Source organism: Hermetia illucens, chromosome 3 (genome assembly GCF_905115235.1).
Source record: "Hermetia illucens chromosome 3, iHerIll2.2.curated.20191125, whole genome shotgun sequence".
NCBI lineage: Eukaryota > Metazoa > Arthropoda > Insecta > Diptera > Stratiomyidae > Hermetia > Hermetia illucens.
Window position 1 is genome coordinate 62,683,410 of NC_051851.1, and position 27,115 is coordinate 62,710,524.

The 27,115-nt window shown below is 41.3% G+C and overlaps 1 protein-coding gene across 3 annotated transcripts in view; it reads right to left on the bottom strand.

The window, feature by feature from the left end:
- LOC119653268 (cytoplasmic polyadenylation element-binding protein 2) overlaps positions 1 to 27,115 on the bottom strand; it is a 575,423-nt gene that overhangs the window by 185,947 nt on the left and 362,361 nt on the right. The window lies entirely within an intron of this gene.

Genomic DNA, 27,115 nt, shown 5'->3' on the forward strand with positions numbered 1-27,115 from the left:
ACATATGCATCTAGTAGAATTCACCGACAATTAGCAATCATTAAGAATAGGGAAAACTCGCTAGGAACAACATATGACAATCATATTCCGTTCCAATATGATAACGCAAACAGGCCACTGTACTAAACCATGTCTATTTGTTAGCATAGCCAGAAAACTGCGCTTATACTTACGGCATGTTTGGTCAACGTAGGTTGATTTTTTAATCTCACCTGAAAGGAGAAATTATAGAAATTAGTATTTACAAAATATTACAAACAATAAATTACTTTAACTAAAATATAGGCCGTTCGATTTAAAATTCCTTCCATGGTGAATCTATTCCTTCAATTTATTAAGGAAGTTAAGCAAGAAAAGGATTCCATGCTGTGTAAGTTTTTATATAGGAAAGAACCCTAAAAGAAGTTACAATAATGGAGGATACTGCCAAACTTTGCCAAACTTGCCAAGCCTTTATGTAGTCACGAAATTGGGTAGAATATGAGCTATTTGAGAAAAGGACCATTAACAAAGATTTGCGACACATGCAAATTCTCTCGTACAGTTCTGAAACCACTGCGATCTGCGGCATCTTCTGCTTCTCAGACCAGCGCAATAGCAAATTCTCTCCAATTACGCTGGACTTCTCGGGATTTCGCTCGGTATCGGAGTTCGAGTGCGTCATGCCCGCCATCACTCGCAGCGGTCAGTAGAGCCTTCAACCCATTCCGTTCATTGATCTTATGACGCCACTTCGGGACGTGCTCGACGATCTGTGCAGCACCCGAAAAAAGAGCATTTTTACTGGCGGCCTAATGCTCATTGATATTCTCAGGCGTGTTACTCAACACGTAAGTGAACTTAAGCGACCATCAGGTGGTAATCAATGTCGATTTCAGCGCCTGTCCTGTTACGCAAATTCAGAAGACAACTCCAAAATCTACCGCTGATCGCGAAGTGGTCGAACTGATTGCTCGTAAGTACCGGTCAGTTGAAATCCAATTGACATTAAGGCTGTCTGTGCTCGAACAATGTGCTATCAATGACGAGGCGGTGAAAGAGGCAAAAATATACGAACCTCCCATCATTATCGTTACTTTCGCTAAAACCGTCCTTCCCCATCACATTTCCGAGCAAGATGTTTTCAGATTCTACTTTGGTGTCCAGACCACCTTTAGAAAGTTTCCCCTGAACCGCATTTAATTGCTCATAGAAAACATCCTTCTCTACTACATCGGAGGTCTCCGTTGGAACGTAGCATTGTACAATTGTGATGCTCTTTAACCTAGACCGAAATCCAGCAGTTGGAAGTCTGTCAGAAACTGGCTCGCAGGTCAAGAGATCGCACTTTTCGGTAGCCGTCAATAGTAGCCAGACACCGGATTCGCGCCAACTACTACTACGCTTTCCAAAGTAGAAAAGCACATTGCCGCAAGAGGAAGCAGAGCATTCACCGGAGCCTCACCATCTGACTTCGCTTAAACTCAAAATGTCAAGTTTATATCCTTGGAATTTCCGCTCAACTTGGAGAAAGTGAGGATTCCGTGGATCTTCACTAACGTTGTTGAGGAGCGTGCGCACATTCCAGAAACCAGCGATAGTCGGTTTTTGATAGCCAAAGGTCATTGTCCTGAGGTCTATTCCTATCCGAACAGTAGAGTTTCAAAATTTAGAGGTTACTAGCCCACAAATAACTACAATAAAATCTTCATATAGTTACTTCCTGAAGGGACATACTCTCTTTTTCACTTCAAAAGCTAGGAGGATCTAAAACCAAAACAACCATCCCTAAAATTTCGGGAAATTAACACTAAATGGAAAATATTAATTGGCAGGTCCTACCGGCAACGGAATTACATCGAACTGGAAATCAGTGGTTGGTACTTTTAACGGGTTTTCTTTTGAAACCAGTGTGCAAATTTTCGCCATTGTCGATTGGTACGTTTTTGGATACCACGTGGGCGGTTGTTTTATCTTGCTTGTGCGCACAACTAACTTGGAAATTTGGCCAAAGCTTCAGCTTTATCGGTGAATTTTCTTAGTACGATGAATACATTCTTTACTACGCTTAGCTTCATCGCTAACGAACCGAAATTAAATGCTAGACTATTGAGAGGTTCATGCCGATGAAATGTGAAAATCCGAAGAAACGAAAACAATGGTAGTATGTTAGTAATATTGTGATTTTCGCAGGTTCTATTTAAATTAGCAAAAAAATTGATTCTGATCTACGTGAATCGGAGGACAATCCAGGATTCCCCAGCAGCACCTTTCCTACATCCGGTATTCTACTTGATTGAATGCGTTGTTAATTAGTGGTCGTGTACGTGACTAATTAAAGAATTCCATTCGAAATTTAAGTTTGACAAATGAAGGCGGTATCCCGACGAAATTGACAAGACTGACTAGGCTCACCTTGACCAATGTGCCAGGCCAGCTAAAAGCAGCAGGATCACTCTCAAGAACATTCGGCATCAACAACGGTCTACGACACGGGGATGCCTTATTATGCGTCCTCTTTAACCTGGCCCTCAAGAAAGTGATCCGTGATGCTGAGTTAAATACAAGAGGTACGACCTTCTTTAAGTCCACCCAACTATTGGCCTATGCTGACGATATCGACATCATGGGAAGAACCACCCGAGGCGTACAAACTGCCTTTATCCAGATCGAGCAGGCGGCGCGAGATCTTGGGCAGAGCCCATTTCAGCTTACAAAAACTGTTCCACTCGAAACGTCTCACCATAGGGTCAAAGCTCTTACTGTATAAGACAATGATCTTGCCAGTCCTTATGTGTTCCTCGGAGACCTGGGGTGTTACCAAGAAACATAGCGAACTCTTGCCCGCGTTCGAAAAAAGAATCCTCCGAAGAATTTTCGCCCCTCTACATGAAAATGGACGATTCCGTAGCCTACATAACGACGAAATCTATGAGCTATACCATAACCGTCAGGTTGTGCATAAAATCCAGCTCAATAGGTTACGGTGGGCGGGTGACTGAATCCGTATGGATGAGGATGATCCAGCCGGGAAAGTCTATAAGGGCAATATCTATGGTAGAAAAAAAAGATGAGACCGTGCCTAAGATGGAGCGATGGCGTAGGTCAGGATGCCAGACAGCTTTTAGGGATATCGAATTGGTGGACCTCGGCGCAAAACCGGGACGTCTGGAGTTCCTTATTAAGGCAGGCCTAGACCGGATACCGGTTACTGCTCCGTTCATGATGATGAAATGAAGCTGTATAATAGATAGACAGTTTTATGTTTCGCCAGAAGCTATATTTTTAGCTTAAATTATTAAAATAAATCTGAAGGGTAATTCGAAGTATGACTAATATAATATCCAAGTATGAATGAATTAAAATTAATTCTTCTCAGAGAAAAAATTGCAAAAGAAAAATATGTGAAAATAAACCTTCTGATGTGATTTCCCTCTTAATCGAATTAGAAATATTTATCCTTGATATAACGAAAAAGTTTCTTTTTGTAAACTTGTGCCAGTTTCAAATCAACGTTTTGGTTTCTCCATTTCCTGCAGTTGCATTTGCATTCCATTGAATTGCAAAAAGAGTAGCTCTCCTATTAAATGTCTTTTTATTATGTACACACATATTCATATATTACAGTTCGGGTCGTCCCTTATACTAAGGTATCAAGAGAAATTATATCTGTTTGAAGTAGAGTATCTGGTTATAGTCTTTAACTTTTAATTTTAAATCTTTCTTTAAAGGATTCCCGAGCTAAGAATATTATTCTTAAAATAAATATTGAAAACCAGCAGCTAATGAAAAAAGCTTCAACGCTGATTCACTTGGAATCTGGGGAATATCATTGCAATGTAAAAACCGGAAATGTCAGCATTTATTGAATCTTTTTGCTGTCATATCTTGAGGAAGCAATTACTGCTAAGTGTGGGTATGAAGCCGGCAAGGCCGCTGCACTAATCAACTGATGAATTATAGCTTCCTCTCCATTACTGATTTATGCATACGCGGCATTTGAAAAACATAATCGATAAAAACTCCAAAGACAATCCAATAAAAAACAATATCTCACCAATGCGAAATTAGTAACAATATTGAGAAAATCATTAGTAATTCGTAGCTATCAATGTCTCCAATATCTCAAATGTCTACTCGACATTAAATTCAGATTTAAGTGCATTGAATTACTTTTCTGGAGTGTCTTGAAGATTTGAAAGTTATGATGAGGCTAAGGTCAAGGTCTTGTCGTAGCTGCGTACAAGACCTTGCTGCGTCAAGCTCATCATTATCTTCAGCATGTGTAGCAACGTAATGAATGTCAGCGGAGTTGAAATGCATTGTATTGGCTCAGCTATTCCACAGCGAAAAGAAACTGTGGCCGTGGCAGAGCGAGCAATTAAAGATACTCTAATGTCGGTAGTAAGTATGAAGTATGGAAAAATCGAATTGAGTGACGCAAGTACTTATTAGAACTATTAAGGTTCCGTATGCATATAACATTAGTGAATTTGCCGTGAAAGTGAAAAGTTTTAAGAATAATCCCCTAGTATTTGAAGTAAACAAGTTTATTTGGCCATTTAGTACAGACGAGCATTGATCTCAGTTTTTCTTGATCCAATCCAAACTCATTACCCCACAATTACGAGATGTATCTATTTCCGAGACAAGCTGAGTGTTTCCACTCTAAGAAGGCAGCTCACACCATTCGATATCCTAAGGATTCCCAACCCTATACTTTTATAATTGGACAAGTAGACAAATGAGATTTCCGGTCGTTGTGCTGACAACCAGGGCAAATTGTGACGAGTCTATTCGCTGGCACGCCGGGGCATAACTAGACAATTTTCTAATTTTAAGTTCAATTAAATCAACAAAGTGCAGAGTACATATTGCTCGTCGGACTCATTGGTCGCTGCCAGCTGTCGGCTGTCCAACATTTAGCTGCTGCGGCTGCTGGGCTGGACATAATGGGGTCTCATTGCTCGCGATAATTGCTAGCGCAAGCGGAAAGGTATAATCCAACACGGTGACCTCGTGGAGCTCAGACGTCGACCGTAGCTTCAAACCTGTGACCCTGTCAAGCGTTTTTCAATTGCATTATATTGCGAATGGCAGCGGCGGTAGCGGTGTTCACTCTCCCGGGGATAGATTGAATGTCGTACTCGTTTACAGCAAAATCATGTAGTCAACAATGCCTTTAACTGTCATTTATTTATTGTCGTGAAATTTGTTGTTCGAATCTCTGGGCCACAATTATGCAACGGTCAGCATAATAATAAAAGAAACAACAGAAATAAATTGTTGTCGATTACAATTACATAATTCGCGTCATTGTTTGTTTTGTCTTTTCATTGAGCTCTCATTAATCATACACGTACATATGTACATAGAAGCTCACAGTAGCGTAAAAAGTATTTTTAACATGTTTTGTGGATGGTATTTGAATGGGTTCAAGCATGCACATCGTGCTAATGAGCTTCAATAAATGATTTCTTTTCAAATATAAATGAAAATGAGCATTTATTTTAATGCTGAGTTAATTTAGTATGCGCATATACATATATCTGGGCAACTGTCTACTCGGAGGGAAAAATTCGTTAAAGCTGAATTTGAGTTTCGTATTGAGCGCCAGACAATACACACGTAAAATCTCGAAAAGGGCGAGCCAACAATGAGGAATATGCTTGTGCATGCCATACTGGTAGGGTAACTTTTCGATAGTCTATAGCTTGATGACCGGATTTTCAGGTTCCTACAGAGGTTTTCTAGATATCGTCTCTCACGACTAGTTTCTAGGGAAGAAGCGCTGCATCTACACTTGGCTTTGAATTTAATAAACGAGAGAATCGGTCCAAGCCTGATTTTGAAAAAAGAAAATAGAGTAATATACAGTCTCAATGGAAGCAAAGCTCATCACATCTGAAATGAGGATGTCCGCAGTTGATAAGAGGTTGAACTGATCATTGAAAAATTGTGAGGGAGGCGTTTTTTCAGTTGCCAAGTTTGTTCTGAATATCGAAACCGTTGGGAAAAAAACAAAAGGCCGCCGAAACAACGGTGGCTTGATACGCTTAATGGTGATTTGAAAGCTACGCGATTTCATCCAGATCAATCCTTTGACAGAGTAAATTGACGCAACTGACCAAGACGAGCCCGCCCCGCTTATGAACGGGACAAAGGCCAAAGAAGAATCGTAGCAATGTTCACCTTAGAGGGTCGTTGGGTAAAACTACTGTGAAGCCGAATAGAACATAGCTGAACTTCACACTAAAATAGAACAATATAATATAAAAGAACCAAATGAGCTTCGGATGAAAGTAGGTCTTCGTATAATGATGGCAGGGCAATATTAAGAAAACTAGGGAATACATAAGAGTAGGTTCTGCAATGAATCCTTTAATAGGGAGAATAATCATCTGGTTGATTACCGTTGACCAGAAGGGCATAATCCTGGTGGCAACTGTTTTAAAAAACGGCGAGCGATTTCGTGCAGGCCTGGTTGACACGTTATTCCCCATGAAGGACTAACAGACAACAATATGCAAGAGGCAGAGCTGTTGTCCGGTAATACCTTAGAGATAAAATCATTAATAGCTATCAGAATGATATACCAGATAAGGAGGTACTTCATCGTAGATTTATTCCCCCCCATTTTCAGCCCTTACAGTGAAAATTTAACATAGCACTGGTGAATGCTTTCCCACCATAATTTCGCATCTCAAGGCCTATCATATACTGGAGGTGTCCTTATCGGGGAGTTTGATCAGAAAAACGAGGAGGACCTCAAATAACCGAATGGAAGTACTTCCGTAAGAAATGTACACTACCCGGTTACATATATAGAAACCATCGTAGAATGATGTGGGTTTATAGTAGAACGAACCCTAGTTCCGACTTTCCGTATAGTGTCAATAGTTAGAATAGTTTCTGAAAAAAGCGCAGACAGTAAACCAACTTTCATTTACCTTGAACATTAACGTATCTGAAAAAATGTAAAAAGATACATAAACTCCGCTCTAGCTGGTCTCAAGCCAGGTTATGAAAGAAGATGGGATGGATTTAAATGAATATAGGTGACCACAGTGTTTCAGGCTACGCTTGCTGCAGCTTCTACTAAGCAAATCCAACGGCAGGTGCAGATGCAATATCATATCGCCTTTTGCTAGGTGGAAAAAATCGCCTAGCGTTTACCGTAAAAAGTACTCATGTCTAGCGGGTTGCTGACGAGTATCGTTTAATTACTCCTACCTCCTTCCTGGCCGTCACTTCGACTTGAGGTCATCGTGGAAGCTGACGACCAAAAGTCCCTAGGGCAGAGGGGTTAGGATCAACAATACTGTGTGCACCAATTTCAGTGCTCGTAGAAACATTCTTCCCCATCATCGGGCTGAACTCATTTGAATTTCAGAATGATTTTCTAGGAGCGGAACTACTATTATCTGTTTTCTGTGGTGCTTCGGTCGCCATTAGGCTATCAACGCCAGCAGACGGGTAAAAGTGCGAAGAGTTTGGCGATACTTTACCATTCCCACGTCGGCACATCCAAAGAGACAATTTCTGTTGTATGCAGTCGTAGGCAGTTGTGACGGTATGGATAAAGTCATACACTCTGAAGGTAAGTTAAGGGCGGAACCAGTCAAGTTTGTCCAGATCATTCAATGAATTTCGGAATTTCGAGCCTACCTTGATCTGAGTGGATTATCGTTGCGGGGCATGAATTTTGCGTTGCTATTGAACAGCTTCCTCTTCGACGGGCCATTAACAAATCGAAGAACTGGAGGGACTCTGGATTGGACCCGGTGTAGGATTCCTACTAGAAAAGGTAGAGGAGTATATGTATGTAATAAGTTGCAACAAGGTATACATTAGGTCATTAGTCGGGCAGAGAAATTTCCACCCTTTTTCACTATAGCGATTGCCTACCTTCTCTTTAAGTAAAACACGGTATAGAACCCAGCATACATAAGACCGATTACTTGAAAGGAACAATATGTGCGTCGTGATCAGATTCTGCCCCGAGTTCGATCGAGGGAAGCAAAGAGCAATTCGTTACCGTTTTGGTAGTTGTATTACAGGCAATTAGAAGCGGTTACACCAGGGCCTTTGATAGCGCCCCGCATACCTACCTTATTAATGCCGGACGTGCACATCATATTGACCCGAAATTGGAAAAAGTTTCTGACGACAGTCATAGAAGAGTAGCAGGCCATTTTCTCAATGCGCTCATCTGGGGAGGAATAACTCAGTTCATATCCATATATCTAGAAGAAGTTTCCGAGAAGGTTCATTGTCCACACTTTGACTTTGTGCGACAATAAACCCCCTTTCGTAGCTGACGAATGACATTAGAGAGCATGGTTACGCAATCAAATATGGTCTACGTGCTAAAAACGAGCTGCATTTGCCGTTCCTGGGGGGTTATCAAGTTGTACGCTGATATTGATAATTATGTGAGAAGTTTGTTGCACTAACCGCTTTAAACAAGAAACAAACGATAAATCTACAAAAAATCATTTAAACAAGTGTCGTCTGCAAACTATCTGCAAAAGTTGTTACGAGCCGCATGCCATACACAACGTAAACTCCACAGGTAAGCTATGATCGTCCAGTGGCGAGTACAAACTAGTATATTCGAGCTCTGAATATGCCAACTAAATACTTCAACAGAACTGGTGAACTTGCCCCGTTATATCGCAAGTTATCGCACAACATCGGTTAAGCTAACCCGCTGCCCATTTGACTTGGCGGCGCTGAGCAGGAAATACAATAGAAACAAGCATGTGCAGGTACTACTGGGGCTCTGCAGTCCAGCCCGACAGATGCCTTCAATGTGCTCCTGCATGTCTTTCATCTCCCTAGATCTACACATTGAATACCCTGTAGGGTGCAATTCTATCAGAAAACCTGAGTCTGAAGAAGAACCTCTGCAACTCCGGAAGATCGCCAACAAGTTGAAAGGTTATGAAACAGTAATCATCACAAACGGACCAAAGATGGTCTATGAAGTCCGTGCGGGATTTTCTCGGAAACGCACAATGTAACCGATCTTGCGGGATTCGTCAGTGCATACCAAACGCAGATACTAGCAATAGTGAAAGCATGTTGATGCCTAGAAAATGGTTTAAGCCCCGAGCGTAACAAAGTCATTCCTACCAACAGGCAAACGGCAATTAATGCTTCATATCAGTAACGACATTTTCCAGGCTTATGTAACACTTCAGGGATGTCCTAAACAGATGGAGGGTCATGCCGCAAGTTTGCCTTTCTTTGGGTTAATCGTTACAGGAATATAGAGGAGATTGAGCGCGATGACGGGCTGGCCTGGCGGATCTCTGCCTTTCCGCTGACGAATATTAAGGATGGAAATTACTCACACTGCTTAACAACCATTGACTTCAGATAGTGGAAGATTTGGTCCTCATAGATCAAGACCCGATTATGAGAACTTTCAGGAAAGACACAAGCAATTTCGTGCAATCTTACGACAATGGCTTACACGAGATCATCCGGTCAGACTACAGTTCGCATTGCCGAAATTGCGGAGAAGAGGAAGAAGGGAAGGCAATTATAATACTTTATGGTTGTCCAGCTCTACCTAGGGTCAAGCTGCGGCTACTAGGTAAAAAATCTTTGGGAAATTATTTGAAATAATTAAGACTTGCTTTGCAAGACCAATAAATAACACTAGTGAATAGAAAAAAGTCTTAATTATTTCAAATTTTTTGGGAAACTCAAATGAGATCTTTGATTGTGGGGTGAATGGGTTACTATCCCTCGGAAATTTCCTCCCCTCACTCTTCCGGCAGTTGTTACTGTTTAAGAAGTTTCTTTCATCAAAACATTGTACCACAGTGCTAGTTCTGCTCATCGCAGGGATGACCTATCTATAAAACTGATTTAGAGAATCTATAGTATTTTCATTGGAAACGTTCGAGCATCACACTTCTGGTTGCGCAATATACGGACACGCGTAATACTGTCTATAAAGTAATACACCAGAACCTCACACACCGACATAGGCTGTGAATTCTATAAGAAAACCGAATGACATTTCTAGTAGTTCTTGGAGGTACACTATCCGGGAGAACAAGTGAAAGAAGTGAGAGGGAGAGAATCAGTGGTTCCAGCAAATCTTTCATTACGAAACTGATTCAAAAAATTGGAATATTCTAGGAACGGTGGTTACAAGTGAACAACAAAAACGGCTTATTATTCTTGAATTTCAAAACACCAGGCATGGGATCTATGCAGTCAGAGGATAGAGAGCATAGGGTGTCAAGAGAAACTTAAAGGAAATATTTTCTAGCATGTCTTGCTTTGAGCGACGTGTAGCGCTTTTGGCAGGAAGTTAAGGCAAGTTCATACCTAAGTTTGGAAAAGATGACCGTTCGAACCTAAAAAATTCAAAAACAGTAGCTTAAAATTCTCCTGAAATGCCTAATCAGACTGGTAGAATGTGACATTCGCATGTCACAAGGTCACATACACTGGGTAAAAATTAGTACCTGTGCTCTTGATTCCTTGGTTTCTGAAATAGAAGATACAACTATGAAAGACGGGTACGCGATGGTGAAGGGGCTGCAATTGTATGTCTTTCCAAATATTTTTGAAACTGTCAGGGACAACGCTGTCCACTTTAGTTAAGTAAATCCATGCTATGCTAATGCAGAGATACTATGTACTGAAGTAGATATTCATCGCTACTTGATAACAGAAACAACAAAAGCGTGCCCTCGAACAGGTGTAGCAGGTAGGTAGGTAGGTATCAGTGGCCGTTCCGAGGAGCCCAATTAGCGCATTGGTGCGCCGTTTTGATGCCACAAACTCCTAAGACCGTGACTGTTCAGATGTAGCAACTCTCTAAAGAAATAAAATATCTGGGGTTATTTTACATAAAAAACTTTTTTAAAACAATAGGAAAGGATAAACCGAACGCTTACAATATATGGGCTGTGCGGATATCCCTTCCCCTCGATATGGAAACTTAGACCTCATATAGTTATGTGAACATATGTTCCTATCATGCTATTGGTAGTTTAAAGTGAATTAAAAGAGTCTTGAATTTAAGCCAGCTCCAGTGCTAAGAATTGTATAATTCTGGCTGCACTGTAATGGGAACAGCTCATAGACTAATTCGTTTGGAGGTATTGGCAAATAGGAGGAGAAAAATCGAATCCAGTTTTGTAATGACTTCTGCCTTTCTCCGTGGAAAATATATATTCTAAAACGCCGATAAAACTAGCGGGAACCAAAAGAATGCCTGGCGGTATATGTTGAGGTGATACCGATGGCTCAAAAACAGAACAGGGTTCTGGAGTAGGAGTCTATCTTTTCCGATAAAAACGAGAAGTGGGCCTTTTCCTTCCGAGAATATCCAATGTTTGGTCTTTATATCTAAATTCAATATGATCGGGTAACTATGATTCTAGATCCGTAAAATTTTGGTCCAAGCTTTTGGTTCTGATTTGTTTGGGGCTGCAATGGGTTGTTTCGCATCGACGCAGAATCAACTAATGATTGATGACTGATATTTAGAAAATATTAAATGTTATTTCTGGTTAGTGGACCCTAACAGTTTTCTAATTAGTTGACTTATGGAATGTACTTCACTCGAGTTCTAACTGGTTAGAGTGCATTACACAAATTCATTTGACAGGCTGCGAACTCGTGTGGATTGATGCATCAAAGATATGTAGATGAAAATAAACGAACGCATGAAGATTTGAGTTGGCTTTCAAGCATTTGAATCAACAAAGTTTAAAATTACGGTCCTGGAAAGACAGTTCCTTGGGGGATATGTTGAAGTTGAATGCTATGAACCTTCACTGCATGTGACAATACCCCTAGGGGCTAATACCACACATATCCTATGTGGATTTACGTGACCTTTCTTACTACTATTATACACATATGCTTCTTAGGAAAAATCGCAAGAAATACTGTATGGTGAAATCAGGGCATTCAAAATAGATATATTTGTCAGGCCCCAAGAGAATGGAAACAAAATTGATTCTTCCATCTGTGAAATTAATGTTCTCTTATACAAAATCAATATTTTTCCAGAAAATGCAATGTTCCACCTTCGAGTTTTGAAATTCCTAATTTTAGGCAACATAAAATCACCAGAATTTTTTACTTTCGATGTTCGGACCTAAATTTTGATGTGTTGATTTGGTATTCGCACAATATTTGCATGTTATTGGACACCCAGTTGACACACTTTCAGAATTTAGAATTTTCAGAATACATCCATGCGTCGTACCCTGCTCGTCACACAACACTCATCACACAGCCGTCCAACCCCGAATCGAACATGACGCTCCAATATGAGTGCATGAAGCAATCATTCATAAAGAATAACCTCAACGAGAATCAGGATGTCCTGGTCGCCGATATCAATCTCACCTGGGATTCAATCAGCATCCATCAAACTATAATGAATAAATTTGATTATTGATATTGCTGGGAAACAGATTTCCTGCATAGATGTGGGTCGTAATACTCTGGAGCGCTTTGAACATTCATTATCAACTTCAAACCGGTAATTCGCGGGAGTAGCGATGCAATAATCAGAAGGTAGATTGCATATGCATTTGTCAGATACAACATGCGTTAATTTGTTTCTGGTGAATCCAATATTTTGCTACGTAAAGTAGTTACCATGTTAATGGTGTTTGGCTACATTTATTTAGAGCTGGCAGAAACATTGAAGTTATGATGCCAAAGTTGTAATTGTGTGCATTGAGTCGGAATAAATCATTATACAGATTTCTGAATGAAGTTCAGTGATCTATTCATAATTTAATTTAATTTAAGATGCCTAGCGGTGGACTAAGGCTTTAAACGAAATGGATAACAGCGTGAGGATGAGAAACGCGCCAGTTATTGGGCTATCGACAGTTTAGCAAAACTAGCCAGTAAAGTACACTTCTGGTGGCCATGAGAGTGTCTTGTTGTATGTGCACAGAAAAACGGAAAACAGATTATAGAGCCAATTTCAACAAATCATTTGTTTCGAAGGATATATCAACATACCGCGCTTCAATTCCCAAAAAAGCGTTTTTTCCATTCTCTGAAGGTTCTCGATGTTCCTGAGAAATAAGGAAGCGTTTTTACCTAAGCCTGGCTGCTACTCAATATATGAGAATATATGATATCTTTCCACTTAAAAACAGAATGAGTCTAAATGCTTCTTCACCAATGAAGTAATGAAATTAAGAATAGTGCGCTGCAATTGAGATTGAGGGTTAACTACATACTCCACCTTCGCCCTATGCGTCTTGAGAATACACTCAGTCTTCCCTGCTTGTTGCACAAGGTGTCAGTGATATACTCGACGACTACTTGAGGTTTAAAGTTTAAGCGAAGTAAAATGCTGGGATTCCGGAGAGTACTTCTCACTCCACTTTTGTACTCTGGAAAGCCAAGTGGTAGCACACGCGAATCCGGTATTGGGTTGTTTCTGACGCCAACCGCAAGGTGCGTTTCTTGCTTCGCGGCCGGTTTCTGACAGGATTCTGATTGCAAGATTTCAGTCCAGATTAAGGAGCATTACAACTGTAAAGTGTTACGCAGCAACAATATTTCCGATATAGTGAAGAAGGATGCTTTCTACCAGTAATTACATGCAGTTTAAGAGAGGCTTCATAAAGGTGGCATTGCGATCGTGATTGGATGATCTGAATGGCAAGGTGGGCTCTCGCAACAATTTGCTCGGACATGTAATGGGGAAGCACGGTCTTGCAGACAGAGAGGTAAAGGTGGGATGTTCATGGATTTTTGGATGGATTCTTATTCTAGCGTACAGATTTCAATAATATTAGTTAATGCAATTAGATTGATTACTTTGCTATAAGCAGGAGATTTAGGAATTCCCTTCTGAATATGCATAGAAAGAGAGGTGGAGACGTCGACCTCGAAAGAATCATCCGTTAACAATCGTTTGCCTTCATTTGCCTATTGCTGCGACCTCCGAAGCTCAACATCGACTGCTTATGTGATCCACCTATCCCTCAACAGGGGGATAGCCATTTTACTGATCCCAAGTCAGATACCATAAATAATTCGCCAGAGAATATTTACGAAAATTAAGCAGCCATTAAAATCGTTTTTTTCTCGGGTGCTAATCAGATCATCGGCCACGGTGCGAAGAGGCGTCATAGAATCTACCTGACTGCAGAATCACAGAAGCGCGTCGATGGACAAAAAGGATTAAAGGCTCTATTTATCTTTGTGAGTGATGGCGACCGTTACCCTTTCGATGGCTCTGTGAGGGACGTTAATGGTCGACTCCTCATTCACGTCGACAAGCAGCTGAACAGGCGGAAAGAACACACTATAGTTCTCAACTGTATCGCATCCGATGAAGTTCAGCTTGTGAATGAAATATAAATAGAAGGTAAATCATCTGGGCCATAATTGCATTCAAACGGATTAAAGCCTCTAGGCTTGACGGTCTCTTTAAAGAGCTATTTATCATCGCTTCTGCGGCCTGTGTAGATCTGCTATATCTACTTATGTGGAAACCCTGAGAGTTCGAGACCTTTCCCACCACTGTTATTCAAAAGTTCTAACCCTTCATCAACTCTTATATGCGCTGTATCTCCTAAATACACAGATTTCAGATGGTTTCGAGCAACGAATTTCGTCGGCGCACAGGCTAGTTGCCCGTGGCCGTGTTGTTTAAAAGGCGATCAGTGGATAGGTCGCACATAGTGGAGGGGCAACCAACGCCATGTAGTGGAATCCACTATGCCCAGATCACAGAAGTATGTGTCCCCCCAAGAGTTAATAGCATAGAATGTAAGAGATAAGTGGGGAGGGAAATTAGGTGATATCCTCACTGGAAAGCAAAACCTGCCAAGCGTTTACTTGCTATTAGTTGTTGCAAAACACGCTCACGACACTTATTCTGTTGGGTGTATCCGCAGTTTATGTAACCCCAAGTTCCCACAGCAGCAGATGAGGGCTTTTATATGCTTCAAAAGGTGAGGACCGAGCAAGGCTCTAAAAGTGACAATCAAGACAGAATATGTACTTATTGAAACTGTTGTGGTATGCCCTAGGAGATAAACATTCCCTGAATAATAGGCCTAACTATAGCCGATCTTTAACTTGAAGCCAAGTTAAGAAGTAGGAGTTTCACTACGTTGGTGGACCAATGGAAAGGTGCCACTCGTTATTTCAAGGGTGGTTAGTTGGTGCCTATGTGAGCAACCACGCTCAAAATAAGAAAAATTGGCAAGTCTAACGTCCCAAGACGGCAGCTTCCATGATGGGAATCTATCACAGATTAGTAAAAAAAATTAGACGAATCACACCCTGTTGTGCGTACTGGATTATTTCAAACATTCGAAAATCAATTGGATGAAGAATGAATGGCAGGGGTTTTGTACCGACGGTAAAAAAAAGAAGAATGTTCTGGATCAGGGGTCTACTCCTCAATTTTCTTCTTGAGATAATTTACTATGGTCTTTCATGTTGAAGTATATGCCATCCTAAGAGCAAGGACCTGAGTGATTGACCAGTAATTGATGGAGAGGCACTTCGAGGTCTGGAGCGATATCCAAGCAGATTTGAGTTGAGGAAGTTTAGCGGTTCTTCAAAATTCTTGAAAAAAGTCTAAGAATTTTAAACTCGGTAACTTGATAGAAATCAAAAGAGGGTTTAATTCCTTCTATGCCGGGACAGAAAGCAGTAATTGGAGTGTTAATAAATTCCATAAGGCCACGTAGTAGGGTATGGATGCCTATAGACACATTAAACTTTTTCTGCCAAAACCAAATCTACTTATATACTGCAAAGTTTACACTGTCGAAAAGCAGGAAGACATTCAGATATATCGTTGCCATTCTGACCGACCATAATTCGTTAACTGGAGAATATCAACAAAACTTCCTTTCAGAGCGTTTGACTAAAGTTGCTGATATAAAATGAAATTTAAAAACCGTTTCCTTTTACTTTATTAAAAATGATTTATTAAATATAAATACGCATATTTTTGTAACTACTTGTCGCTCTCTTCAGTGCTTAGTTTTGGATCAAAACACATACCTCCTCTATTGAGCTGGGTAAAAATGTCATTACGGACAAAAAATGGAAGCATCAACAAGTGCTGCAGCGGCGGTCAAAATGAGCAAAGATTCGGTGGTGATCGAGTGCAAGATGGATGAAGTCATCACAAAATCCAAGACTTGCGCAAAATTGCAGTCTCAATTAGGACTACAATCATTGAGCGAGGCTAATGTGTTACGACTTAGGAGGTTGAACGGCAACACACTGATAGCGTCGATAAGTGTTCTTTCAGCTAAGCGCAAGATCCCAAGATGCCCAAGATCTATCTAGTCTCCCAGAGCGTGTTGAAAAGCAATGTATAATAGATGTAGCCATTTTGTGCGAACAATACGAAAATCGGCAGAGTGGAATGCCGGTAGCAAGCCAAAGCATCCATATGGAGCTGTGAAAATCGAGCTATAGAAGACGGGTAGAAATACCTGGGAGGCGGATTCACACGTGCCAAGATAGGGGCTTCACATTATAGAAATTCACGTTGTTACTGGAGAAAATATCCTTCGATACAAACCGCTACAATTTCAAAATAATGGCGGGCGACTTCAACGTATGGGCAGAAGAATAGGGTTGCAGAGAAACTAATGCAAGAGGAAAAGGATGAATACTGCTAGAGATATTTTAATGGTGGAATGTGGTACTTGCGAACTCTGGACTGGAACACTTTTTGGAGAGGAGAATGATAATCGATGGTGGACCTCACCTTCGTCAGTGATGCGCTAGCTGAGGACCTGCAATGGCATAACAACAAAGGTTACACAAACAGTAATCATCGGGCTATAATATTCCGAACCTCGCATGAGATGGGTAACCAACATATTTGATACGGAAATGTCTAAAGGGGTACTTGTGGAAAACACTTCATTATGGAGAAACGTACAAGAAAAAGTTTTACAGGTCAAAGAAAAATTGCAGTGGGCATGTGATGCCTCTACGTCTCTGCCTAAAGAATTTATAAATCGAAGAATATCGGAACAGCTGCCTCATAGTTAGGAGATACTCTTAGTGCAGAACGAACCAACCTGAGGTCGAGGAGCTACACATGGAATACAAAAACGCGAAGAAAAAGTTGAGGAGCAAAATTGATCATTACAAACGGATGTGTATCGAAGCTGACTCTGATTCATTCCTACCGATTACTTCTCCAAAGTTACTACAGAATATAGTGGACATTCTCTCTCATGTTCATCATACAAGTTTAGTCTGCAATGCACGTAAACCCTGGCGAAGTTTCTGTAGTGGCAGATGTGGAAACCCTGGAGGCAGCAAAGAAACTTACTGAAAACAAGTTCCCAGGGCCGAACAGAAGCCCAAATATCGCCTTGAAAGTAGCAGCCAGAACAGCACCAAGTATGTTTGCCCAAGTTTTTACGGCATATTTTAGAAAAGGAGATTTCACCGGGCAATTGAAGTTACAAAATGTGATATCCATATCGAACTCAGATAAACCACTGGGTTTGGTCAATTCCGTTAACAAACTATTCGAACGAGTTATTTATTATATCATATATGTTATTACCAATTGCAGAAATAGAAGGAGGCCTTTCTAGGAAGCAATTCAGACTTCGTAAGGCATCGATGCAACTAATATGGTGATTGGTCTGGTACAGGCTGCAATAGAAAAAGGCAAATTCTGTGTAGTGGTAACATTAGATGTGAAAAATGCACGCATTATTTTCGAATTTCTGCTGGCGAGACAGCTATGTTGCGACTCGGACGGTTGATTGGAAATATTCCCGATAACCTACGGAGTGCGACAGGGTTCTGTACTACGGCTTTTGCTATGGCAATTATCTATGATGGAGTATTGGCACTATGACTTCCTAAAAGCGTGACAACCATCGGCTTTGCGGGTGATGTTAGGATTACAGTCGTACCAGAACGCTTAGGCGAGATCAAGATTGATGCAAATGAAGCGATATGGCAGATCAATGGCTAGTTAAAAACTTGCGACCTACGATTTACTGAAAGTAAAACAGAAGAAGTTCTATTTAGCAAGTTAAGAAAGCAAACAACTGTGGAAATTGAAGTTGGTGAACAAATAATTTACTCCCAGTCAGCGCTTAAGTACTTAGGAGTAATGATCGATAAAAGGCTTAGCTTCAAGAAGCACATTGAGGGTGAAGCAACTAAAGTCTCTTCGATCACTGTAACCATTTCGAGAATACTACCGAACATTGATGAACCAAGACAGAGCCCATGCCTTTTTCTTTCGAGGATAGTTGGTTCTTTTCTCCAGGTTTATTGTTTACCGAACAAGACTGGAGGCCGTCGAAAATAGGCGTTCATCCCCCGCAAATATTGTAGAGTTCATGCTGAAATCAATGGACGCTTGGAAACCAGAAAGAGAGAAAGTGTTAGAAACTATTCCCGTGCAGCTTAGGCAGGAAGAATTACACAGGCACCAAATCCTTTAAACCTATTCGGCACAATGCTTTAAAGCTATTCGGCAGGATGAGCAGTACGTGTCGAACCTTCCCACCCTCCAACCTTCCAACCTTCAACAAAATTATAAAAAGGCAGAAGAATAATCTTTAAACATAAAATTATAATCAAAAAATTTCGTCTTTTGATACTGTCCAGAAGATTTAAATTAACAACGGCCGATGTTGATGTTGGGCTAAATTTGTTCACAAAAAAAACCTAGTCTTAAAATCCCAAAACAGCAGGATCAGGGCAGAATCTAGGTCACACAGAAAGTATTAAGTATGCAAAACCGATTTTCCCACTTTTGTAAACTAAGCATAGTAGATAAGTGGCCACTTCACCATAGGCAACACGCCTACCAGAAAGGCAAATCCACGGAGACAGCACTCCATGAACTAACGGTAAAAATTGAAAAGGGGATGTCCGAAAAAGAATACGCCTTAGGCGCATGCATGGACATCGAAGGTGTCTTCAATTATGCCTCATTCGCGGCAGTTTGTAATGTGGCAAGACAGTATGGAATCGAACTGCTGCTAATCAGTTGGATCCTTCACATGCTAGAGTGGAGGAAAATCCACATATCGGTCGGCCAAAAGTCTACTGAGGCAGGATGTCTTAGGGGCTGCCCACAGGGAGGGGTTCTCTCTCCACTGTTGTGGCTCTTGGTAATGAATACCTTGCTGTGGCTCCAGGAGGACAAAAAAGTCTTCGCGCAAGCATTTGCAGACGGCCTAGCCGTAATAATTACCGACAAGTTTGCGGACACAGTATGTGACCGCTTGAATGCAATTCTGCATGAAATCCACAGCTAGTGCCTCCGCAATGGACTCACGGTGAACGCTAGGAAGACTGGACTAGTTATGTTCACTAGGAACGTCAGGTGGGGCAGCTATACGCTACCCACCTTAGCAGAGGCGAAAATCCAGCTGGCACAAACAGTCAAGTACTTAGGAGTACATTTCGACTCCAAGTTAACGTGGAAGCATCATATCCAGGAACAATTTCAGAAATCCGGCAGATTGCTCTGGTGCTGTAGGAATGCGATAGGTAAGACCTGGAGACTTTCACCCGAACGGATATACTGGATGTATGCATCCATAATAAAACCCATTTTGATGCATGCATGCATCGTCTGGTGGCCAAGACTGAACTTTGCTAACAGCAGCAAGCTGCTAACACTGATTCAGAGACTTGGTTGCCTAAGTATTACTGGAGCAATGAGTACTACGCCGACTGCGGCATTTGAAGCTATCCTAAATTTACCTCCCATTTACTTGGAGGTGAAAGGCGGCCAATCACACGGTCATGCGTCTATCTGGAAATTCCTTGAAAAACATCCGGTAGCGCTGATGCCGACCGATCATATGGTTTCCAGATTCGTCTTTGAAAAGACATACGCTGTCGTAGTCACCGAAAGAGATAATAATCTTCACAGATTCAGTCATGGAGGATGCATTGGGCGCAGGGGTGTTCTCGGAGAATCCGATTATAGAACTGGCCCGACCCCTCGGAAAATTGACGACCATATTCCAGGCGGAGATATATGCCATTTCATTGGCAGCAGAAGAATATCTGCGGCAAAAATGGAGGGGTCGCAAGATTCGAATCTGCTCCGACAGTCGGGCGGCGTTATCAGCACTAAATGGCAACGACATATCAAGCCAGTTTGTGTGGAGTTGTCATCAGGTCCTGCTGAAACTTGGCCGACTGAACGAAACATTCCTGATGTGGGTACCAGGGCACTCTAACGTCACCGGTAATGAGGAGGCTGACAGACTGGCTCGCCGAGGATCTGGATCCACAATGGTGGGGCCAGAACCAGCTCTTGGAATCCGACCATTTACTGTTAAGTCTACTCTGAAGGGTGAAATTGCAAGGATTCACGCAACCGAGTGGAGAAATTTGGACTCTTGCCGGCAAGCGAAAATCCTTGTGAAGGAGCCTAGGGCCAATAGAGCGGCATTTTTGTTGTAAGAAGTGGCACATAAAAACCCTAGTAGGGCTTTTAACGCGACACTGCTCCTTAAACTACTATATGGAAAAGATTGGGGTAGTGTTTTCGGCTATGTGCAGCCAATATGAGGAGGAGGAGGAGACGGCCCTGCACTTTTTATGTAGCTGCCCGGCATCCTCAGATCTCAGACGAAGACACCTTGGCGAGTTTTTTCCAATGAAGAATTTGCCCACTCTCTGCCTCTGGAGAATGTTCTCAGATTCGCTAAAGCTTGCGAACACCGTAGGCGGGAAGCCATTGAATAGGCAATTTACGGGGATAGTACAATGGACCTAACATTGGCCTGAGTGCTCGGAGCTGCGGTTCCCCCCATTGAACTAAACTAACTAACTAAGCATAGTAGATATAGATTGTAAATTACAATATTTTCGATTTAATTATAAAGCAAATAATAGGAAAGAATTTATAAAATACTATATGAAAGTATACTGAAACCGAGTTCTAAGGTCCGCTCATGTATAATTCCAGAAATACTAGTTCAGTTTTGTTTCCGCTGTAATCAAAATATTTAGACTTACATCAATATTCTCCCAGTGATTCAGTATTCTGTTTTTACTATTCAGCCGTACGTAAATATCAGTAAAAAACGACGTCTATACAGTGGTGACGCAGCTCTAATCTTCGATTTCGATTTGATTATGTTTAACTACCCGATACCCCTGCCCAACGAGTAGATTTCACAAAGGATTTTCCCATTTCCTGAAACCACAATGGAATTAATTTCAAGATAACATTACCGAGCTTGGTGCCGATATTATTGTACTCCAGTTCCCGAAACTGAGTGCCACCTACGAATGCTTCTCTTAATCTTGCTTTTCATGGTTTCACCTCAAAGGTTTTCGAATATTCAGCATTACCCCTGGTCCCTCGGCGAATGAAATGCAACAAATTGAATATAATATTGGAGTAATCTTTTGGACGGAAAGCCTTGATTTAAAATTTATCCATTTCGCTAACGTGCAAGTTTTAACAGCAGGGAGACGTTGGGTTCTGCAATTTTAATGCTCCAAATGGCATTCCCTTTTCCAAAATCGAGCAGTAAATGATGACTGACGCATTTATTTCCAGAGTTCCATTTGAATTCGGCCGCCCCTCACTTTCATTTCAGGAATGCCCGTGGAAGCTATCAAAAGAAAATTAACGGTAAGTAACGTTAGTTGCTATTTCTAGCGTTTCGAATCGTATCTGAAATTCGTTACATTTAATGATAGTGTTGTCGGGTGTGACGTTTGAAAAGCATTTTTACACGAGCAAGCTTTTGACATTATGTACACGGGGGTCAGACTAGGGCATCACTCAAACTCCTGGATACCGGGCTATTCTGTGCCTATCAAATAGGAGAGACTCCAAACAAAAGGCAGAAGTCAACCCTTCCTCATACTCTGCAGTTGACGGGAGCAGATCCGGCAATTTGCTTAAAAAGTTCAACAGGAACAAATGGGAAACATGAACCCATCCATGTTAGGCGCTTGTATGCACTCCTGGCAGCTTCTTTCAACGACTTTCAACTATTCCCTCGGGAGAAAGCTCGGTAACACTAACAAAGGCATGCGATGAAAAAATCAAGATGACGAGGGTGATTTCAATTCTATTATTTCCATTCTTTTTCAAATTACTTTTGGGGCAAAACAGCAGATTATCAGGCTCCGTATGAAGTGATACTGCTCCTTTTGCCTACAAGTCCTGCCCGGCTCCTTCCACAAGTTCATCTGCTACAGCGTAAAAGTTTCATGTTGCTCTTTTCCATTTCGTTGGCCAGCTCCATTGGAAATTTCTAGTGCGTGTAAAACGACACTCAGCTTTCAAGTTTTTACTGGGGTTTGAAAAGGGTTATAACCGCATGGACTAATGTGTGTACGTATGCGTGTATGTGCACATCTACCACTTTGAAAGTAAGTTGATAGATACGGATCATCAAATTGCCACTTATTAAATTATTCAAATTTTTTATGAGATGGGGTACACCGATGCGGCTGTACGATGGGAATATGGAAACGGTGGACGGCCTCCCGTTTCAAATATAACATGAAGCCAACAACATGACGATAATGCAAATGAGGTTACTCGGTCGAAACTAGTCGTCCTTTTGGCAAGCAGATATAACGTTGCCACGTTCACAGATAGAACAAGTAACACGAATGAAATGTAGCATCGCGGAAAGCTAAAAAGGTGAATAAAAGAGTAGCCTTTTTATGGGCTATCGCATCTTTTGTGGGAAAGAAAGTGGTATGAGCGTCAATTTGAGATATGTGTTCGATTTATGTCAAGTTGAGTGGAATTGCAGACTTTTTTATGCTTTCTCGCGCTATCTGAATCTATTGTGTATCAATCAAATACTTCTCTAGTTGAAATAAAATCTTGAAAAATTTCTTTTGGTATAAAAGACATCTGAAGGAACAAAGAAGAGAATTTGGCAGAACGCATTGAGCAAGTGATTCTTGATCAAAACTAGTTAATTTGCATATTTTAGTAAATAAGATTTATTTTTCGGAATTCTTTTGAGAGATAGCATTTGCTATCTCAAACTCAACTCATTTACATTACATTTATGTAAGTACAGTGAAGGGTTTAGGTTATATAGTAGTAGTTTAAGGCCACCAACGAACATCAAACAAACAAGGCCAGCTGAGGGGTGAGAAATCGTTGATGAAAACTGCAAATAATAGAAACGCCAGAATAAACCCGAATTGTAAGCTACAGGAAGGATAAAACGAATTGGATATGTAGATACTCAGCTTTAGCGTCTATCAACTGGGTTCATAGATTAAGCAACTCAACGTGTGATAACACTCTAAAAACCTTTTGCAATATCCTGTCCGATCTCCTCTCCTGTTATGTTCCTTCTTCCCCTGCTTGCCTGCGTTCGTATCCAACTTGGTTCACAATGGAGATCCTTCGGCTGAAACCTGCACTATGGAAGAAGTTTCGGGCTTCTAAGAATGACGTCGACCTTGCTCACTCCACATTAAAGTCAATGATTAAAAAAGCGCATAAAAGATACTTATTGAGCGTCGAAGCCGCTTTTTCCTGCAGTAACTTTTGATGCCACACTCGCTATTCTTGTAATCGCACTCAATCTCTCCCTTCTCCTATCAGTTTTGCAGATTCCCCACAGCAATCGTGTGACCTTCTCTGCACCTAAGTACTTCTTTTCTGTGTTTTCTCGCTCGACCACTCCACTCTCTACGCCTCTTCTAACTGCAGACTGCTCCGAATCCCTGGCCATTCCTCTCCTTACACCTTCCTTGGCTGATCTTGATCCCAATGTTGGACCTGGCTCCGATGGATTTCCTAGCCTCTTCCTCCTTTGCTGTAGAAAACACATTTCCCTCCTCCTGTCTATAATCTACAAAAAAAATTTGAAGAATGCTACTGCTGGTGGACGGGTGGCGAGTTCTGAGAGCCTTCTCGGCAGGTAACCATCAATACTCGCGTATGAAATGGTTAACGCAATCTCTCGGTGTGCCCCACCTCGACGCTCTTTCTGTGGGTGGAAGTAGCAAAAGTGAGCACCGGGAGATTGGTCGAAGCCCTTGGGAAAGGTTGGGCCGTGTTGGAAGCTGCTCCTAGGAATTGATGGAGCTGCAGCTGACACTGTCATAAATTCAGTTATGAACCTGATAACGACAGCCTACGGAGCCTACATAAAAAAAGACGGGACGTATGGACAGCGGAAATAGCAGAACTACGGAAGGAGTGTCACAAATTACGCCGGTTGAAACAACGTTTAAATTACCGGGAGGAGTCCTGTACGTACCATAATGACAGAGTACAGATGAATCAAAAGAATACTCTGCAGCGCAAAACTCGATGTTGACGGGACCTAGTTGACGATATGAATGAGGACCCGTAGGGACACGATTATAAATGGGTAATTCGAAAAATTAAGGCTTTGCGGAATTCCTGTTCACTTAAAGCTGAGCAGATTGTACGAGTACTATTTCCTATTCACCTCGTAAGAGATGATGACAGCAGCACGGAGGGCACCGAGGGCTGCCCACTTTTCCCTATAGAAAAGATGGAAGAGACAGTCTCATACACTTTTTCCTATAGAAGAGATGGAAGAGACAGTCATAGACCCGATGGTATTTCGGTAGAGGTATGGAGGGGGGCATCACCCCAACATCGGTTAGGCCATTCAACGTTTGTTTGAAAGAGAGCATTTTTCCTTCTCTTTGAAAGTTGGTAAGGCTCGGGCATATCAGCAAACGGAAGGCGACCTTGAACTGACGTCTGAATACCAACTTTGTATGCTTGATACGACCGGAAAAATGATTGAAAATTTCATCAGAAGTTGACTCGCTGAAGCAACATGAGCTGCCGGGGACTCATCCCAAAGGCAGTTCAGTTTTAAAGCAGAATGATTCACAGTGGATGATGGCATGCAAGTCTTGGATGCGGTTCATCAAGCGGCGGCGTGCAGCCGCCAAGCTCGACAGGTGGAGCTCATCGTAACACTGCAAGGCACACTAGACGCTACTTTCTAGAGAGTCAAAGTACGATGCAGACTGCGTCGGCGGTACCACAGGAATCAGTCCTAGGATCGGACATCTGGAACGCTTTTTACGATAGTCTACTAAGCCTTAACATGTCAGAAGAGTCGCGCCTGGGCGGCATTTGTGACCGAATGCACTGTTGCCCTTATGGTTTCAGCCTTGCGTTGGAAAGATCCGAAGCAGTCGTCTCGACTGAAAAGAAAATTTCAACCCCCTCGTCGCGTATCGATCGGCTAGTCGATAACCGAGTCCAAACTAACGGTTAAGTACCCTGAACTGACGCTCAACTCAAAGAGCTGAACAAAGCAGCAGCGGACAAGGCTGCAGCTGGAGTTTCGGCTTTAAGTCGGCTAATGGCAAACATTGCGCTGGTATGGGATGATGCACTTGGTAAACGCCTTGCGGAAGTACATAGATGTTTTGCCGTGATAGTAATTTCGGGAGTGATTTGTCTTCCCCTTTTTGTTGAAGAGCGCAAAGCTATATGCAAGCGCAAGGAAGGTGGCTGCTCGTAAAAAACCGCAACGTAAACCAAGTGAGTGGAAATTCTCTTGGTAAAGCGAGACAAGACGCAAATGGACTCCGCGGATCTTAGGTAACTTAGATGCGTGGCTGAATGTGAAGCAATGCTGAGACTGGCTATCTTTTTACCCAGCGCTTAAGTTCGCACAGACGCTTTCAGTCTTATCTGCACAAGATTGGGAAGCAGGATCTCCAAACTGTAAGTCATCGATATTTGAGTTTAATTTTGTGGTGACCAACTGCTGTAGACTTATCACTGACCCAGCATTGGGTATCACACATGAAAGTGAAGTACAGATTCTTTGAAAATGAGACAAAAAATCCAAAATATAAAATTTGTCTTTTTTTTCATCAGAAAAATATGCTAAATATAAGTTTTATTTTATGACTCTCAGTGACCTATTGATTCTCGTGCTAATAGGTGATTAAAAATTTAATCAAAATATTTCTGGTTTACACTAGGTAAAAACACAATCAATATGACAGAAATAACATCGGCGAAGGGCTTCTGAAATATTCACAATTTCATACTCGAAGGGACAGTATTCAAATACAATGTTTGAATTAACATAAAACTTAATAGAATACTCGAACACAGAAGCGGACCCATGAAGGCCACAATAACCGCTTAGATTAGGAAAAAGGACTTGATTAAGACTCTGAAATCGCTATTATGAGAAGTGAATTTGCTTGTTCGGTGGGATTATGTAGAAAGGAGTTGCACTGAAGAGTTGAACAGCGGAGCAAACATTTTTTTCGCCAAATTCAGTTGAAATCATTTTGAAAATAAGTATATGCTATCGGCTTCAACTTTTATGATAAGTATCGATATGAGGCGGTCCTCATTGTGAAAATCTCAAATTACAGTTTTTTAACCATCAGCGAGACAGTTCTTATAGTTTAACGAAGACAGTTGATTCAAAGGCATAGTCTGGAGAGTATTAGTTACTGGGGCTCTAATCAAACAAGTCTGTACCTTGTGACATATTCATACTTTATGCCAACTAAGGGGTTATTAGTATCAGACCTACTTATGTATATCATTTCCATCGAAAGCAAATAGATGCAGGTCCTCATTAAAGTCGATGTTGGGTTATCTCGGGAAGCAGCAAGGAAAGTGAAAAGCTAAACATCTGCAAGTATAATTCATCTACTATATATAAGAAAGCTCAGCAATGCTGAATGTAGTAAGTAGCCTTAAATTTACCGAAAAAAATATTATTGCAGCCTATAAACTCAAACAGAATGTGTGAATCAACAAAGCAGCCATAACATTTAATGTTCACTAAACAAAACCTCATACACGCTTGACATTATACGTAGCATAAACAGTAATGAAAATTTTGATCGTAGGTTAGGAATTTGCAAAAACAAACCGCTTGCCCTACAGAAGGCATACCGTATACATACGGATGATGACATCCCACCCTTTACGACATCGTAATATTTCTTATTTCGATATTTAAATGAAACGCTATAAAAGTAAACCGTTTGAAAAGCAGATTATGTCTTAGGGAGGGGATGAAAATGTAGCATTATGCGGTGACATGTGCTATGTATAACATATGACCCGGGAGATTATCTTCAGCGAAAACTGTGTATTCTTCACGAAAATAATCCAAGA